This window comes from Musca autumnalis, unplaced genomic scaffold (assembly GCF_047663935.1).
Source record: "Musca autumnalis isolate F117 unplaced genomic scaffold, ASM4766393v1 scaffold_5, whole genome shotgun sequence".
NCBI classification, from domain to species: Eukaryota; Metazoa; Arthropoda; class Insecta; order Diptera; family Muscidae; genus Musca; species Musca autumnalis.
In genome coordinates, this window is record NW_027412088.1 from 79,376,837 (window position 1) to 79,394,205 (window position 17,369).

At 35.5% G+C, this 17,369-nt stretch overlaps 1 protein-coding gene across 1 annotated transcript in view; it reads right to left on the bottom strand.

Moving 5' to 3' along the window:
• Positions 1 to 17,369, bottom strand: part of ppk3 (pickpocket 3) — a 40,461-nt gene that overhangs the window by 22,804 nt on the left and 288 nt on the right. The gene's annotated exons all lie outside the window — the stretch shown is intronic.

Below are 17,369 nucleotides of genomic sequence, written 5' to 3' on the forward strand. Positions count from 1 at the left end.
GTCTCGACGAGCTGAGTCGATCTGGCTATGTGTGTCCGTCCGTCCGTCCGTCTGTCCATCTAAACCTTGTAATCACGCTACAGGTCGCAATTTTGATCGGATCGTCACGAAATTTTGAGTGTTGATGGGGGTCCCGGAGGGGAAGAAGCCTATTGATTTTGATGATGGTCGGATAATATTTTGGGGTCGGAATGGGCAAAAAACGTATGTGGATAAAAAGACAACGTTTTTTTTCCAAAGCGAATATCTCAGCTTCTATACGGGGTATACCAAAAGCAAAACCTGACAATAAAAGTAGAAAATATCACCTTTCTAATTATGTAAAGTAGGTTCTCGTAGGTGATCAAACAACGAAAATATCACAATAGCCGCAAATAAAACCCAAATTTTCATTTTTGCGATTTTAATTATAATGACGAATATCACAGCTTTGGGTTGTGAAGTTCCAAAAGCAAAGCCTGGCTATGAAAGTACAAGATTCCATCTTTGCAATGATGTAAACTAGGTCGGCGTAGGTGTCCAAATAACGGAGATATCGCAATAGACGGTAATACATCCCATTTTCCACTTTTTTGGAAATCACGCTACAGGTCTCAATTTTGATCGGATCGTCACGAAATTTTGAGGGTTAATGGGGGTCACACAGATGAAGAAGCCTATTGATTTTGGTGATGGTCGGATAATATTTAGGGGTCGTAATCAGTGTTCGAAAATAAACACTATCGTATCGTACCGTACCGTTCTGTACCGTACCAAGGTGGATAGGTACACTACGATAATGTACCGTACCGGTACACAAACACTAACAAATATTTTAGTGATACTGTACCGGAACACAGCGAAAATCTTACTGTACCGACTGCGGTACACTACGATTTTTAGTGTACCGACTGCGGTACGCTACGATTTTTTAGTGAACCGACTGCGGTACAGTACGATGATCGTAATGTACCGCTGGTCGGTTCACTAAAACATAACGTACCGGTAATGTACCGTACTGGTGTGGTTTGTGAATTGTGATGAAAAATTGTATGTTTGATGTTTTGATAGTAAGAGTAAGAATAGTAAATAAAATTCAAGATTATATAAATTAAAAGCACGAATGTGGTAAATTCGGTCGGTAACGAATTTTGCGAAAATTAGTGTGAAATATGAAGATAGCTAAAATTGCCAATCAATAGATATTTTTAATTAATTCTATAAGAAGTTTTAAGTGAACCGCTTCCTATTATGGCATACGGGTTGAAATCCACATTATTAATGTATGTATTTCTATTTATTATGGGCTCATTAGGGTCCTTGTAGTCAATGTACATATCAAAACATTATCATACCCTACACAACAATGTGGAAAGGGTATTATAAATTTGTTTTTCGAAAAATTCACATAACACCGCGAAATAAGTGGTATACCAAATTTCATAACTCGACGAGATAAAGCGATTTTGAGACGTGTGTCCGTCCGTCCACTAAAAATTGTAATCACGCTACAAGCCGCAATTATGAACCAATCGTCACGAAATTATATATGGAAGTCGGGTTCAGACCAGAATAGACCCCTATAGACCCGAATAGACCCCTATAGTTGGCGTAAGTTATATTTGAAAGAGGAACTCTCTATACTAATTATGTTGAAGTACGTGGTCAGATAACAGAGTTACAGCATAGTTTATACATGGATCTCACAGTTTCAATTCTGCAGTGTAATCATAATCAACCTAGAAGTCGTAGTTATAGTTCAATACTGGAAAATTTTTCACGAGGTTAGGGTTGGTATAAAAAAAAAACATACCAATAATCTTGGATAGTATTTAGCGGGTGAATTCGGCCATAATTTTTTTTGGGAAAATATTCACATTTAGTTTTTGTTCCATATTTTGAGTTCTGGTGGACATTTCCCGACAAAATAGGAACGCGAAATATGAAAACTAACTCTTGACCTCTCCCCCATGTAAATTTTAGCAATATAGTGGTTGAATAACAGAACTACTGTAAAACATATAAGTGGGTTCCTTGTCGTTAAGGTTTGCTTGCAAATAACTACATTTACCTCATGCTAGAAAATTTCGCAATCATTATAGAAATGTTTTTAAACCATGATAGAGAAATTTATATATTTTTTTTAATTGATGCAAATTGCAATGCTGAACGGGGTCTTAAGTTTGTGTATAACCTTTGGTAAAAAGCGATGCAATACCTCGATATATTGTTTAGTCTTCTTTTATTCCGACCAAATATGTGCCTAATAGAAATGACGGTTTTAGACCAAGTATGTTTGGAGGGGATTCATTTAGAAAATATGGACTCGATTTAGCCCTACCGTCTGCCTTCGAACAAAATTTTGAACTTCGTAATATTTTGCCCAAACTTTGTTAAAGTTCAAAGATGCGCCATATCGGGCACTCCTTCCCCACAAAGTTCAAAAAATTTCCAAAAAATGCACTATAGGTAATTTGGCCTGTTTTCGAGGCAAAAATTAATAGCGGTGGATATGTGGGCTTTTTATACATTTTTATTGCTTTATATGCAAAAGTAAGATAAAAACAAAGAATTTCCACGTAAAATTCGGATATAGCGAACATCGGTTATAAGAAACTGCGTTTATAGCGAACAAAGTTTTATGTTTCCAAAGAATTTTTCTTAATATTTGTACACACATTCAACTTCTTAAAACGACCACGACTATAACAAACAAAAGCTGTTACCCCGCGAATAGAATTTTTACAATTTGTTACGATTTTCAGGCCCGCTTTAAAGCAGAAGCGGATAGCGACGAATTTAAGCACTGTTTCAAATATTTAAATATATGATATTTAAAAGAAGGCTTTACGTCTATAACGAACGCAGGATATAACGAACAACGTTTCTTTTCCCTACCCCCTATTCTCATTTTACCTATTTTATCCGTTCTAACCCAATAAAAGCGATTACAATAAAAGAAAAACGGTTACAATGTACTAAAGTACTGATGCGCCAAAAGATTTTTATAAACATTGATATGTTTAAAATATTTATTCGCGAAAAGATCTGTATAAATATTATATTTTTAAAGGACCAAATAAATCACGCAATCATGATCCCTAGTTAGAACTTATTACAGCTATAATTAACAAAAATGTTGACCACAACACGTATGTACATTTTTAGAACACATGGTGAATATTTCTTTAAAGAAAATGTCTTTTTAGGTCAAATCGGATGCTTTTTCGTATTTAATATTTCCTTCACCAAACAAAAAATTAAAAAAATATATATTTTTCTGCAGGGAGGGCACCTTCAAAAAAGTGATATAACTCAAAAAACGCAAAAAATCGCACCTTGGTAATTATGTAGTTGATTCAGAACCCTTTGCTGAAGATATTCCCAATAGCAGAATCACGGCCAAACACGGCCAATTTAGTATAAGTCTATATGAAGTGAGTTTAAGAAAAATAAAATATTTATTTTTGACTTTTTGTGTTTTTTGGTCGCTACCCATAATGTTTAAGCTATATTATATATTAAATAAATTCCTCTCGCAATTACCAATCTATTCCATTTTACATATATTTACATTTTGTTTATTTTTCCGCGGTTTTAAATACATTGAAATATGTCTTACAATATATATATTTTTTAGTCCTTCTTCGAAATTCTCACTTTGACTGCAATTTAAACCGCGATAATGCCGCTATTTTGAAATATAGCATTCATATTAATACTTTTGACATGTTCTTTTTTAATGCCAACTAAAAAAATATTATTATTAAAAGTTGCAAAATCGACTTTTTGCCTCAAAAACTGGGCAAATTACCTATAGTGAAATGGTGTGAACGATAACTTTCGAAGGGAGCACTCTATTTGTTATGTTATTCCTCCTACATATACATACATACATCGGGTTCGAATATAGACTCTTTCGATCCACTCTTTCGATCCACTCTTTCTAGTACCTTCTACACTTAATTTGGAGAAAGTGCAGTTTAAGAGCTCCTCTCGGATAGTTTTGAATTTTTTTTCAACAGAAGTTTGAAGCAGATGTTTGCTAATTAAAATTGTTGGCATATGCCAGTGATTTAGTATAGTCCCACATTATTCCACTAATTTTGAAGCAAACTTGTGACACAAAATCAATATATTTTATATACGGTATAATTATGGGGTTTGCTTTGCATTGTTCCCCAAGGGGTAAGGCAGGGAATACTATAGTTTCGATCCACGCCACTGGATCTCATCAGTTCCCTTGTTTCTTGTTTGTGGATATTCTCCACCGAAGTTATTTTTCAAAAACATCTTCAACAAGAAACTTTTTATACCCAAACATCAATCGTCAGCTCGAAGTATAAAGGTAAGCAAAGAAAAAAGTTCAATGAGAAGTTTTTAGTTGGCAACCTCATACAACTCCGACGAAAGTGTCTGCGAAAACAATCAAACGATTAAATTTTAATTAATTTATATAATATTGAATTTATTTATTATACTTGCATATAGCAATTCATATTTCCTCATAAATAAAAAACACATGTGTGGTACATTACCGGTACGTTATTTTTTTAGTGAACCGACCAGTGGTACACTACGATATTTTAGTGTACCGACTGTGGTACGCTACGATTTTTTAGTGTACCGACTGCGGTTCACTACGATTTTCGTTGTGCTCCGGTACGGTACGCTAAAATATTTTTTAGTGGTTGTGTACCGGTACGGTACACTAAAATATTTTTTAGTGATACCGTACCTGGAGCGGTACGTTATTTTAGTGTACTGTTTCTTTTCGAACACTGGTCGTAATGGGCAAAAAACCTTTTTGGAGAAAAAGACAACGTTTTTTTCCAAAGCGAATGTCTCAGCTTCTATACGGGGTATACCAAAAGCAAAACCTGACAATAAAAGTAGAAAATATCACCTTTCTAATGATGTAAAGTAGGTTCTCGTAGGTGATCAGACAACGAAATAGTTGCAAATAAAACTCAAATTTTCATTTTTCCGATTTTAATTATAATGACGAATATCACAGCTTTGGTTTGGGAAGTTCCAAAAGCAAAGCCTGGCTATGAAAGTAGAAGATTCCATCTTTGCAATGATGTAAACTAGCTCGGCGTAGGTGACCAAATAACGGAGATATCGCAATAGTCGGCAATACATCCCATTTTTTAATTTTTTTGTAATCACGCTACAGGTCGCAATTTTGATCGGATCGTCACGAAATTTTGGGGGCTAATGGGGATCCTACAGAGAAAGAAGCCTATCGATTTTGGTGATGGTCGGATAATATTCAGGGGTCGGAATGGGCAAAAAACTTATTTGGAGAAAAAGTCAACGTTTTATTTCAAAGCGAATATCTCCGCTTCTAAAAGGGGTATATCAAAAGCAAAACTAAACTAAAACTGCTAATGAAAGTAGAAAATATCACCTTTGCAACGATGTTAAGTAGGTTGTCGTAGGTGGTCAAACAACGAAGATATCGCAAAAGCCGCTAATAGAACACATCTTTAAATTTTTGCGATTTTAAAAATAATGACGAATATCACAGCTTTGGTTCGGTAGGTATCCAAATAACGGATATATCGCAATAGTCGGTAATACATCCCATTTTTCCACTTTTTTTGGAAATCACGCTATAGGTCGCAATTTTAATTGGATCGTCACGAAATTTTGGGTGTTATTGGGGGTCCCACAGAGGAAAAAACCTTTTGATTTTTGATAATGGTCGGATATTATTCAGGGGTCGGAATGTGACAAAAAAATTATTTGGAAATAAAAATAGGTAAAAAAACTTTTTAAGTTAAATGGTTTTATGTTAAACATACATTGCAATTTTTAAGATAATTGTACTAAAAACAAAAAAATAATAAAATAGATACAGTCGTGGGAATTATAAACATATGCATAGACTAGACTAAAATAAAACCGTGGGGCACCTCAATTGTCTACAATCGTTGATTAAAATGTTTGTTTTGTAATGTTACACCATAATTAGGCAGTTGTTCAACCGACAACGATGGACGTGTGATAAGTAGGGCTAGAATGTGGAAACAAGCTAGCAAGCTCGATTATAAGCGAGTTTTAGGGTTTCATAGTGGTGAGCGAGTAGTACTTTGTCGATTAAAGACAAACTACGAGCAGTGAAACGCTTCCTCGCCAGGCAGCAGTGTGAATGTCCAACGATAAACTAGTTGAAACATCTCTTTTATTTACATGGAGTGTATAACTATTGGAATTTCCATGAGCAAGAAAATAGTGAGTAATTTCTCAGCGTCTACGGGCCAACTGCCTAACAACGAATTATACGATTCTTCTATCGCACATTAAGTCGATAATTTGTAGACAATTGACGTGCCCCACGGTTTTATTTTAGTCTAGTCTATGGATATGTTTATAATTCCCACGACTGTATCTATTTTATTATTTTTTGTTTTTAGTACATTTATCTTAAAAATTGCAATGTATGTTTAACATAAAACCATTTAACTTAAAAAGTTTTTTTTACCTATTTTTATTTTCTAGTTTTTAGTTTTTATTTCGCATTATGTTTAATTCATTTAGTGCTTCATTATTGCAAGGTTTCTTGCCCGTTAGTTTATTGCAGTCCCACTCCTCCATACGTAGTCCCTGCAAAGATCTTACTCTACTAAGAGCCACGTAGGCTTGACCTTCTTCAAACAGTTTCGCACCTAAGTATACGACTGCGTGATCCACAGTGCTGCCCTGCATTTTATGTATTGTAGAATCCCAAGATAGTATTAAAGGCAACACACATATGTGTGTATCGCTCCCGTTGTTTTGTTAACCTGTCTTCATATTCTTCAGGTGTTTCTGACGCCGTCATTTGTGTATATCGCTGACGCTGCTTTTTTAACCTGGCCTCATATTGTTCTCCCCGTTTCTGTAATCGACTATTTCTATCACCTTCACTTTCTTTAGCTCGTTTTGCTTTATACTTTTCTTTCGCTTTTTGACGCCTTCGTTTACGTTGTGTTGCAGTTTCTGTTTTATTTGTGTTTGTATTTTATATATTTTTTTACCATTTTATTCCCACGAGTAATGGACATTTAAACGGTCGACCCCCCCAGAGGTCCAATAAAGGGGCAAGGCTATGTACAACAAGATGCGCCTGAGTCTTGAGAGGAAAACGCTAACGACATATCATTTTATCCACCCTAATGCCATACAGTTCTCGGCGCGTTTTAACCTTTCACCTTAACTTGGGTGGTGTACCGCTAACGACGTATCATTTTTAGCCACCATAACGCCACACAGTCCTTAACACGATAAGAAATCTTGACTTGGGTGGTGGATTCAGGCTGGATTAATCAGATACCTAAATTACAGATTCAATTTCTAAATTTAAATCTCAAAGTAAATCTGTATATATTATTGGTATGCATATTTTTATACCCTCCACCATAGTATGGAGGGTATATTAAGTTTGTTTTTCCGTTTGTAACGCATTGAAATACTCATTTGCGACCCTATAAAGTATATATATTCTTGATCAGGGTAAAATTCTAAGTCGATCTGAGCACGTCCGTCCGTCCGTCCGTCCGTCCGTCCGTCTGTGGTAATCACTCTAGCATCCACAAAAATGGAGATAGGACGCTGAAATTTTGGGAAAATGCGTCTTTTGTTTGCAGGCAGGTCAAGTTCGATGATGGGCTATATCGGTCAACGTTTTGGTATAGCCCCCATATAACGGTACCCCCCGATTTACGGTATTTTGACGTTTTTAGCTACATTTTCAGACCGATTTGGATATAATTTGACATTTAGGGTTCTTAAGTGTCAATAAACATATATAACAAAACTTGTGGACTTAGGTCCACGTTTTGGTATAGCCCCCATATAACGGTACCCCCCGATTTGCGGTATTTTGAAGTTTTTAGCTACATTTTTAGACCGATTTAGCTATAATTTGAAATTTAGGGTTCTTAAGTATCAATAAACTTATATAACAAAAGATGTGGACATAGGTCCACGTTTTGGTATAGCCCCCATATAACGGTACCCCCCGATTTGCGGTATTTTGACGTTTTTAGCTACATTTTCAGACCGATGTAGCTATAATTTGACATTTAGGGTTCTTGAATGTCAATAAACTTATATAACAAAAGTTGTGGACATAGGTCCACGTTTTGGTATAGCCCCCATATAACGGTACCCCCCGATTAACGGTATTTTGACGGTTTTAGCTACATTTTCAGACCGATTTGGCTATAATGTGACATTTAAGGTTCTTAAGTGTCAATAAACATATATAACAAAACTTGTGGACATAGGTCCACGTTTTGGTATAGCCCCCATATAACGGTACCCCCGATTTGCGGTATTTTGACGTTTTTAGCTACATTTTTAGACCGATTTAGCTATAATTTGACATTTAGGGTTCTTAAGTATCAATAAACTTATATAACAAGAGTTGTGGACATAGGCCCACGTTTTGGTATAGCCTCCATATAACGGTACCCCCCGATTTACGGTATTTTGACGTTTTTAGCTACATTTTCAGACCGATGAAGCTATAATTTGACATTTGAAGTTCTTAAATATCAATAAACTTATGTGAAAAAACTTGTGGACATAGGTCCACGTTTTGGTATAGGCCCCATATAACGGTAGCCCCCGATTTACGGTATTTTGACGTTTTTAGCTACATTTTCAGACCGATGTAGCTATAATTTGACATTTAGGGTTCCTATATGTCAATAAACTTATATAACAAAAGTTGTGGACATAGGTCCACGTTTTGGTATAGCCCCCATATAACGGTACCCCCCGATTTACGGTATTTTTACGTTTTTATCTACATTTTCAGACCGATATAGCTATAATTTGACATTTAGGGTTCTTAAGTGTAACTAAACTTATATAACAAAAGTTGTGGGCCTGGGTCCACGTTTTGGTATAGCCCCCATATAACGGTACCCCCGATTTACGGCATTTTGACGTTTTCATCTACATTTTCAGACCTATTTAGCTATCAATTGACATTTAGGGTTCTTAAATGTCAATAAACTTATATAACTAGTGGACATAGGTCCATGTTTTGGAATAGCCCCCATATAACGTTACCGCCCGATTTCAGGTATTTTGAGAATTTTACCAACAAGTTTTAACCGAATTATCTGTAATTTGAACATTTGACATTTGAAATTCTTAGTGGTCACCACACCTCTCCACCAAAAATTGTCAGAAAGCCCCATATAACGGTACCTCCCGATTTTCAGTAATTTGATGATTTTAGCTACAATATTAAACCGAACTAGCAGTAATTTGATATTTGAAGTTCTTAGTGGTCACAACACCTCTCCATCAAAAATTGTCAACATAGGTCCATGTTCGGATATAGCTCCCATGTAACGGTACCTCCCAATTTTCAGTAATTTGGTAATTTTAGCTACAATTTTTAACAGAACTAACTGTAATTTAGCATTTGAAGGTTGTAGTGGTCACCACACATCTGCATCAACAATTTTCAACGTAGCCCCAATATAACGATACTTCCCGATTTTCGGTACTTTGAGGATTTTACTTAAAATGTTCAACCGAACGTAGGTCCATGTTTTTGTATAGCCCCAAAACAAACATCCCGATTTTCTAAGGATTTTTTTGGACAAACTTTCTGTAATTTGAAATTTAAAAGTCAACAAAAATTCTGCAACAAAAATTGTTCGTTTAAGTTCATATTTTCGTATAGCACAGATACTTTCGAACTAGCTGTTAATGACATTTGAAGTTACCACGTTATGCACCGATTTTCGATATTTTGAGGATTATAGCTAAATTTTTTAACCGAATTAGGAGTTATTTGACATTAAAAGCTCCCATCAAAAACTGTCAACATAGGCCCATGTTTTATTATAACCCCTATATAACAGTACCTCCCAATTTCTAGCCCACCAAAAATTGTCAACAGTTAGATATAGGCACCATAAAAAAGGGCCTCCCGAATGAAGCATTTTATGTACATTATCTGACATTTTAACGTACTCACTTAAAGTTGGGGACAGGAATGAATATTTTATGGTGGAGGGTATGAAAAGTTCGGCCCGGCCGAACTTAATGCTTTTTTACTTGTTTTTATATTAGTTTTTAGTTTCTTGGTCTTACATTATATTTTTCGAGTAGTTTTTCCTTTTTATTTGGTTAAGCAATTCTTATGAATTTTGTAATTTACACTGATGGGCCGGTTGGCTTTGAATTACAAGTTAAATAAAATTGAATTGAATTATACGCCATTTAGTGGCTGCGCCCATCTTAAATATTGAGGTTGTATAGTGCACTGTATTCTTCTTGTCAAGCCCTTTTATTTGATACCCATATTGGTGGGATTGATAAAAAATTTGTTATCAGCCATTTGGTAGCGGCTGCCATCTTAGATTTCAATTCTGCATAGTAAATTGTATTCTACTTGTTGAGACCTTTCATTTGATACCCATGTTGATGGGATTGATAAAACCTAAGTTATCCGCCATTTTGTAGAAGCCGCCATCTTGGATTTTAATTTTATATAGTACATTGTATTCTACTGGTTGATCACATTCATTTGATACCCATATTGATGGGATTGATAAAACCTACGTTATCCGCCATTTTGTAGCGGCCGCCATCTTGGATTTCAATTTTTTATAGTATATTGTATTCTGCTTGTTGAGCCATTTCATTTGATACCCATATTGATGGGATTGATAAAACCTACGTTATCCACCATTTTGTAGCTGCGGCCATCTTGAATTTATAATGATAATGAATAAACATAATTGTATTGTCACCAAAATCCAAAGTGTATACAAAATTTCAGATTAATCGGTTGACAGGAAGAGGGTCAAATTTGAATTACTAAATTTGACCCAAGAATAAATAATAAAACAAACGGGGTGAGCTAAATAAAACCATTTAAAAATGGTAAGAGGTAAGGAAGAAGAATTCTTATGAATTTAGGATCAATACCATCTAGACCAATTGCGTTCGATTTTACTTGGGAAAAACTGCTATATACTTCCGTCTGGGTAACACATCTGAACTCGAAGCATCCATCGTTTTCCACATTATCTGATGCAATATGGAATGTGTAACTGAATTCGGACTAAAAATAAATGTGCCAATTTACATCGAAATCGGTTCAGATTTGGATATAGCTCCCATATACATATATTTTCGCCCGATTTAACGTATTTGCTGCACGAAACACCCTATATTTGTCCAATTTTGATGAAATTTGGAATATGTGACGGAATTTTGTCTAGTAGTAAGTGTACCATATTATATAGAAATCAGTTCAAACTAGGGTTTTGGGGTTTCCCGGTTTTTATCATTCCCGGGAAACGGGAATCATAAAATCGGCATTCCCGGGAATCCGGGATTTAAATAAATATAATTAAATAAAAATAAGAGATTGGATGAATACAACAATAATTCTGACGTTTCTAGAGGGTTTTTGAGTTTTTGAGCTAATTTCTTAGGAACCATGGATTTGCCCGGAAAAATTTGTACCTTTTTATCTAGGGTCGTACATAAAACATGTAGCCAAACATTTAAAAGAGAGAGTGTGTGCTATTACCTACCCTATGTAGTTGGTACCAGCAGGCTTTTTCTGAGATTTTGGGCCTTTACCTCAGGAAGGAAGAGTGGACTTGCCATCTCAAAAAAAGTTGCGCCGTCGTAACTCGGCCTTCAAGTAGAACTTTTTGGAAAGAATTTCAAAACGATTTGAGATGAGGGCTGACTTCATAAATGCAGTATGATGCGTCAAATGACATCGTCGCGACTTCATAAATGCCACGCGACACATCACACTGCGCAGCAATTGCCGAATTTGTGCAGTGTTTCCAAGTGGACTTCACACCAATTGACATTTCTTTATGTAGTACTGTTATGCCAACTGACATTTGCAAAGAAAACAGGAAAAATACATAAGAAACTATTAGAAATTGCGGATTCGTGGTAATTATTCAATATAATAAATTTATTTTCAAAAAAAAACGGAATTTTACAAAAAGCAAAGCAATGAGTGCGTTCATGAATGCAGCAAAATGACACGTCTCTTTTTTGCCACACATATTTACTTCATCTTTTTATGATATTGTCATTTTTTGCAATGTAAATACTGCATTTATGAAGTCAGCCATGGTAGAATAAGAAAAGGTAGCAGCAATATACAGCTGACTGAACTGGGTTGTAACGTTAGTGTCAAATTTCATATGACATTTTATACATTTATTTCTATTTCGATGTACATTAGGGACATATATTTTTTGGGGAAAAAAAATATATGATTCGGAAAAAACCATTTCCCAGAAAGACTTCTTCATATCAATGATATGTAACCTCCTCCAAGTTCGAACGATAAGCCGCGCAGTAAATCTCCGCTCGTAGAGGCGATACAACGTTTGTTAATATGTGAGGTATTTTGTTAAAATTTAAAAAAAAATATAGCCCTAATAAACATGTGCTTCTTTGATTTCTAAAACAAAACATTGAAACAGCTTCTCCTTTTTCTATGAATTTTCAGCGACCCCAAACATTTCTGCAATAATTCTACTTTCTGCGAGAATTTATGCATTTAGTGGAATGATGTGGAAACATAAAAATTCAAAATGTAACGAATTTTCATTCATGTTGTCCAAAATATTCAATAATTTATAGACATTTCCTTGTTTTGTTTACAAATACAACTGGCAGTAACGTCCCAGCAAACCAAAATCGGAAGAAACATCAGAGTTCGGACTGTCGGTCCGAAAGTCGGATGAAACGTCCGAGTTCGGATCCGAATTCGGTTCGAACTCTGACCGAAAGTCATATGACGTGGTTGACGTGTTCTCTGACCGAAATTCGGATGAAAATCGGATGTTTTAGGCGACCGAATTTGGTCCGAACTCTGATGAACTATCGTATAAGTTTCTGATTTATTTACCGACTTTCGCAAAGAGATCGGTCCGAATTCGGAAGTTAAATCTTATGAAATTCGAAAGTGTTTGCCGACTTTCGGACCTAATTTGGTCCGCAGTCAGATGAACGATCGTATGAATTTCTGATTTATTTACCAGCATTTGACCAGAATTTGTTTTTTGGTCTGTTCCAGAACTGAAAAGAATATACTATTCAATTTTCAATTTTTTTTTTATTGAGTCTTTTCGAAAAATATTAATAAGTTCACAATTGCATAACAAATAATAACTTAAAACTATTACGTGTTGTTTTAATTACAATATGTGAATGTAAAATAATCATTACAGCAACTAGCTTATTTTATAAACTGGGGAAACATGTTAAATAGAAACTGTAATGGTATACTAATTTTTACTGTTTCTTCTAATAACATAAAGGAAAAAATGTTATCGTAGTAAAAAATAGTAGTAAAAAGTAGTAGCAGGTTCTCGAACAAAGCATTTATTATTAACAAATGTTGAAAATACACAGTTAATTCATGAAATATCCAAATCCTATAAAAATGTATCTACTATAAACATATTAAAGGTTTTAGTATCATCTTATGCTGTGTTAAATGCGCGATTTGGCGGAAAAACAAACTGTATGCAACCGATCACTATAAATAACATTTAAACACTACCATGCATCAACACGCATAACAAAAATAAACCAAATTTGTTGTTTGAAATTAAAACCCGAGCACTCAATTTTTCCCTTCAGAGAGGGAGAGGGGGAAAAAGTTCGTCAGACTAGTCGGACAGAGTTCGGACCGAATTCGGTAAGACGCGTCGGAAAAAACTTCCGACTTTGAGCAGACGCGTCGAACGTCCGACATTGTGTTTGCTGGGGTTACAAACAAAAACAAATTTCTTTGTGGTTGTTGTTCGAGTTGTATTTGTTGTAGTATTTACTTTACCTTATATTTGTTCTACCATGGAAGTCAGCCGAGCTGTTAAACTGCACTTTTCCAAAATTTTGTGTTGGAGGTACCCGAAGGGCTGGGCCGATATAGTCCGTATTACAACCTGATACATGACTAGATGAAATAATACAATGTGCAAAATTTGGACCAATTTGAAACTTCCTGCGGGAGTTATCTTTCCAATTTTCCATTGATTTTCAGACATTATATCATGACGTGTTGCCCCCTACTTAATTTGTACCGTCGTAAACGGGCCCGCACAGTGTTGCCGCATGGACAAAAATCAAAAAATGTGATGTTAACTTTTACATATGTTTATGTTTTTTTCTTACAGGAAACACATCCGATACAAGGAATCTGAAAAAATTTATTTGATATGTGCATCCATAATGAAGTTATAGCTCTTTAAATATGAAAACTATTTCCCAGGTAATCTAAAGCGATAATCATATGAAGATTAGACGACATTTAAAATAACATTTTCTGAAAAATTTATTGATAATACTAAAAGTTATGGATGGTGATTTGATGAGTGGGCTATAAATATAACATTTTAGTACAAAAAGTTAACATTAACTGCACATGGGCAATGTACCGTTATCAAGAAATCAAAATTTAAATTTGATAAAAAATTCAAAATTCTTAATATTTAGTGGAGCAGATGTTTTGATTGCCACCTATAGCCACCTTGGCTCCTGTTTTCCGTTAATTGGACATATCTTCCAAATCAACATGTGTAAAAACATTCTGCCCATCCCTGCAACCTTCTGAGATATATCGTTTCAGATTTTATATACCCCCATATATATCTTTTCCCGATTTTGCTACAACTCGTTCAATTTTGATCGAATAGACTTCAAATTTAGTATGCGTTATTTGCTTGGGCCCCTGAGTAGCTACACCGATTTTTACAGCAATCGGTTCAGATTTAGATATAGCCCCTATATTTATCTTTCCCCGATTTTGCTATAGCTCGGTCAATTTTAATCGAATAGCCTTCAAATTTAATATGTGATATTTTCTTAGGCTCCCGAGTAGTTTCACCGATTTTCGTAAAAATTCGAAAATCAGATTTGGATATAGATAGCCCCTATATATGACTTTCCCCGATTTTGCTATAATTCGCTCAATTTTTTTATGAATAACCTTCAAATTTAACATGGGATTCCTCAGGCCCCTGCTCAGTTTTACCGTTGACCTGGGTTGATGTATTTTGCGCAAGTACTTATGAGGGCACAGGCCTATGAAAACATCCCATGTTAAATTTGAAGGTTATTTTTCAAAAATTGACCGATCTATAGCAAAATCGGTGAAAGATATATATGGAGGCTATATCCAAATCTGTACCGATTTTTGCGAAATCAAAATCGGTAAAACTGAACAGGGGCCTGGGAAAACGTCCCATGTTAAATTTGAAGACTATTCATCAAAAATTGAGCTATTAATAGCAAAATCGGGGAAAGATGTATATAGGAGCTATACCAAAACCTGAGCCGATTTTTTCGAAAATCGGTGAAACCACTCAGGAGCCTAAGAAAATATCACATATTAAATTTGAAGGTTATTCGATTAAAATTGACCGAGTTATAGCAAAATCGGGGAAAGATATATTTGGGGCTATGTCCAAATCTGAACCGATATGGACCAAAGCTGATATTTTTCATTCCTGTGCCCTCATAAGTACTTGTGCAAAAATTCATCAACCTAGGTCAACGGCTTCTATTTTTGTCCACATTTGTATGGAAGCGGCAACACTGTGGGCCGTAAATACAAACTACTAAAATTTTCAAATCAATCCGAGAGGAGCTCTTAGACTTCACCTTTTCCGAAATTGTTATGGAATCCGTTCTATGCCTGGAACTAATATTACCATATGCAAAATTATGACCGATTCGGGTAATTTCTTCGAGAGTTGCGTACGAAATCTACCATTTTAGTGATAATTGTTGAACTCTTGTGGGGAAGGTACCGGAAGTAGTGGACCACGTATATGGTCCATTTGTGAAAAAATCTCGAATGCCAAATTTTTTAACTGATCGGTGCCTTTGTTAGAGAGTTATCGTGCGCACCAGCCAGCCAGCCCGACCCTCTTTAGCCCAATGACTGAGGGTATAAAAATGGGACTTTAAAATAGAAAATATTCTTTCGCACTTAAATGGAACAGAATAAAAATCCATCGTTACAGTCCTCGTTTTTGGTGCGGCGCTTTTAACTTTTTCCCTGAAAGCACTTTTGTAGATTAAAGTTATTTCCAAATCTTTTGTAATTTATTGATTCTGTAAAATCTAATCGAATCTGATTCTATGACATAAAAGTGACGGACATAGTTCAGTCATTCATTCAATAATAGTTGCGATAAATGTAAAAACATATTTCCCGATTTCCCGGGAAATTTAATTTCGTTTCCCGGGAAAATCCCGTAACCAAAAAACCGAGAATTCCCGGTGCGGGATTTCCTTACCTACCGATTTTTGGTATTTTGAAAATTTTGGCTACATGTTTTACCAAAAAATGTGTAAGTTGACCTTTGAGGTTCCCAGTGGTCATAAAACTTCTCCAGCAAATATTGTCAACATAAGTCAACGTTTTGGTTTGGCCCCATAAAGCGGTAGCACCGATTTCAGTTTTTCATTTTTTATCTATATTTCAGGATGTCCTTTGGCATTTATGGTTATCTCTCACAAATTGTTGACATTGGCCCACGTTGTGGTACTACACCCATATAACGACGCTGACCGAATTAACTAAAATTAGACATTTCGTTTTCCCAGAGCTCAAAAAACTATTCATATAAAATTGTGAAAATCAATTGGTGGAGTATATAAAAAATTCGGCCCGGTGATAGAACGCCACCTCATGATGTGCCTCTGTTGACAGACTTTCAAATGGAACTGAACTCTCACCGATTTTTGAGTTTATTATGCTGCTGCATACGGTGTAGACCATTGTGACCTTTATTACAACTTCCCTTGATAAAGACGCTAAAGTTCGGAAAACGTTTCCCAAATGGTGGTCTTATAATAAATGAAGAATTGTGGATTATAATCGTGTAAACTAGATTAGGGTGCCACCGTGGTGCAATGGTATGCACGCCCGCCTTGCACGTAGAAGGCAAAATACCCCTCAGTAATGTTGGCGACATTTCCTGAGTTTTTCAGCCTTGAAAAACTTCTCCAAAAGTGGTGTCTTAAGACACGCCGTTCGGACTCGGCGATAAACAGTAGGTCCCATATCATTGAGCTAAATATGTATCGGGGTGCACTCATTGATATAAGAGAAGTCTCCCTTGTCCCGTATGGGATGTTGTGGAACAATGTTTTTTTTTTTTTTTTTTTTTTTTTTTTTTTTTGTAAACTAGATTAATTGTATCTGTCTGTGAAATAATTAGGCGTACGGTTTTTGATATCTACTCCTAGAACGCCTAGGAATATAGGTACTTTTAAATGGCTACATACTGAGTATTTAGTACTGAGTATTTAATACTCGACACCACCGCTGAAACGTGGTAACGTTGTCTTGGATTTTCCCGACTTTCTGTAAG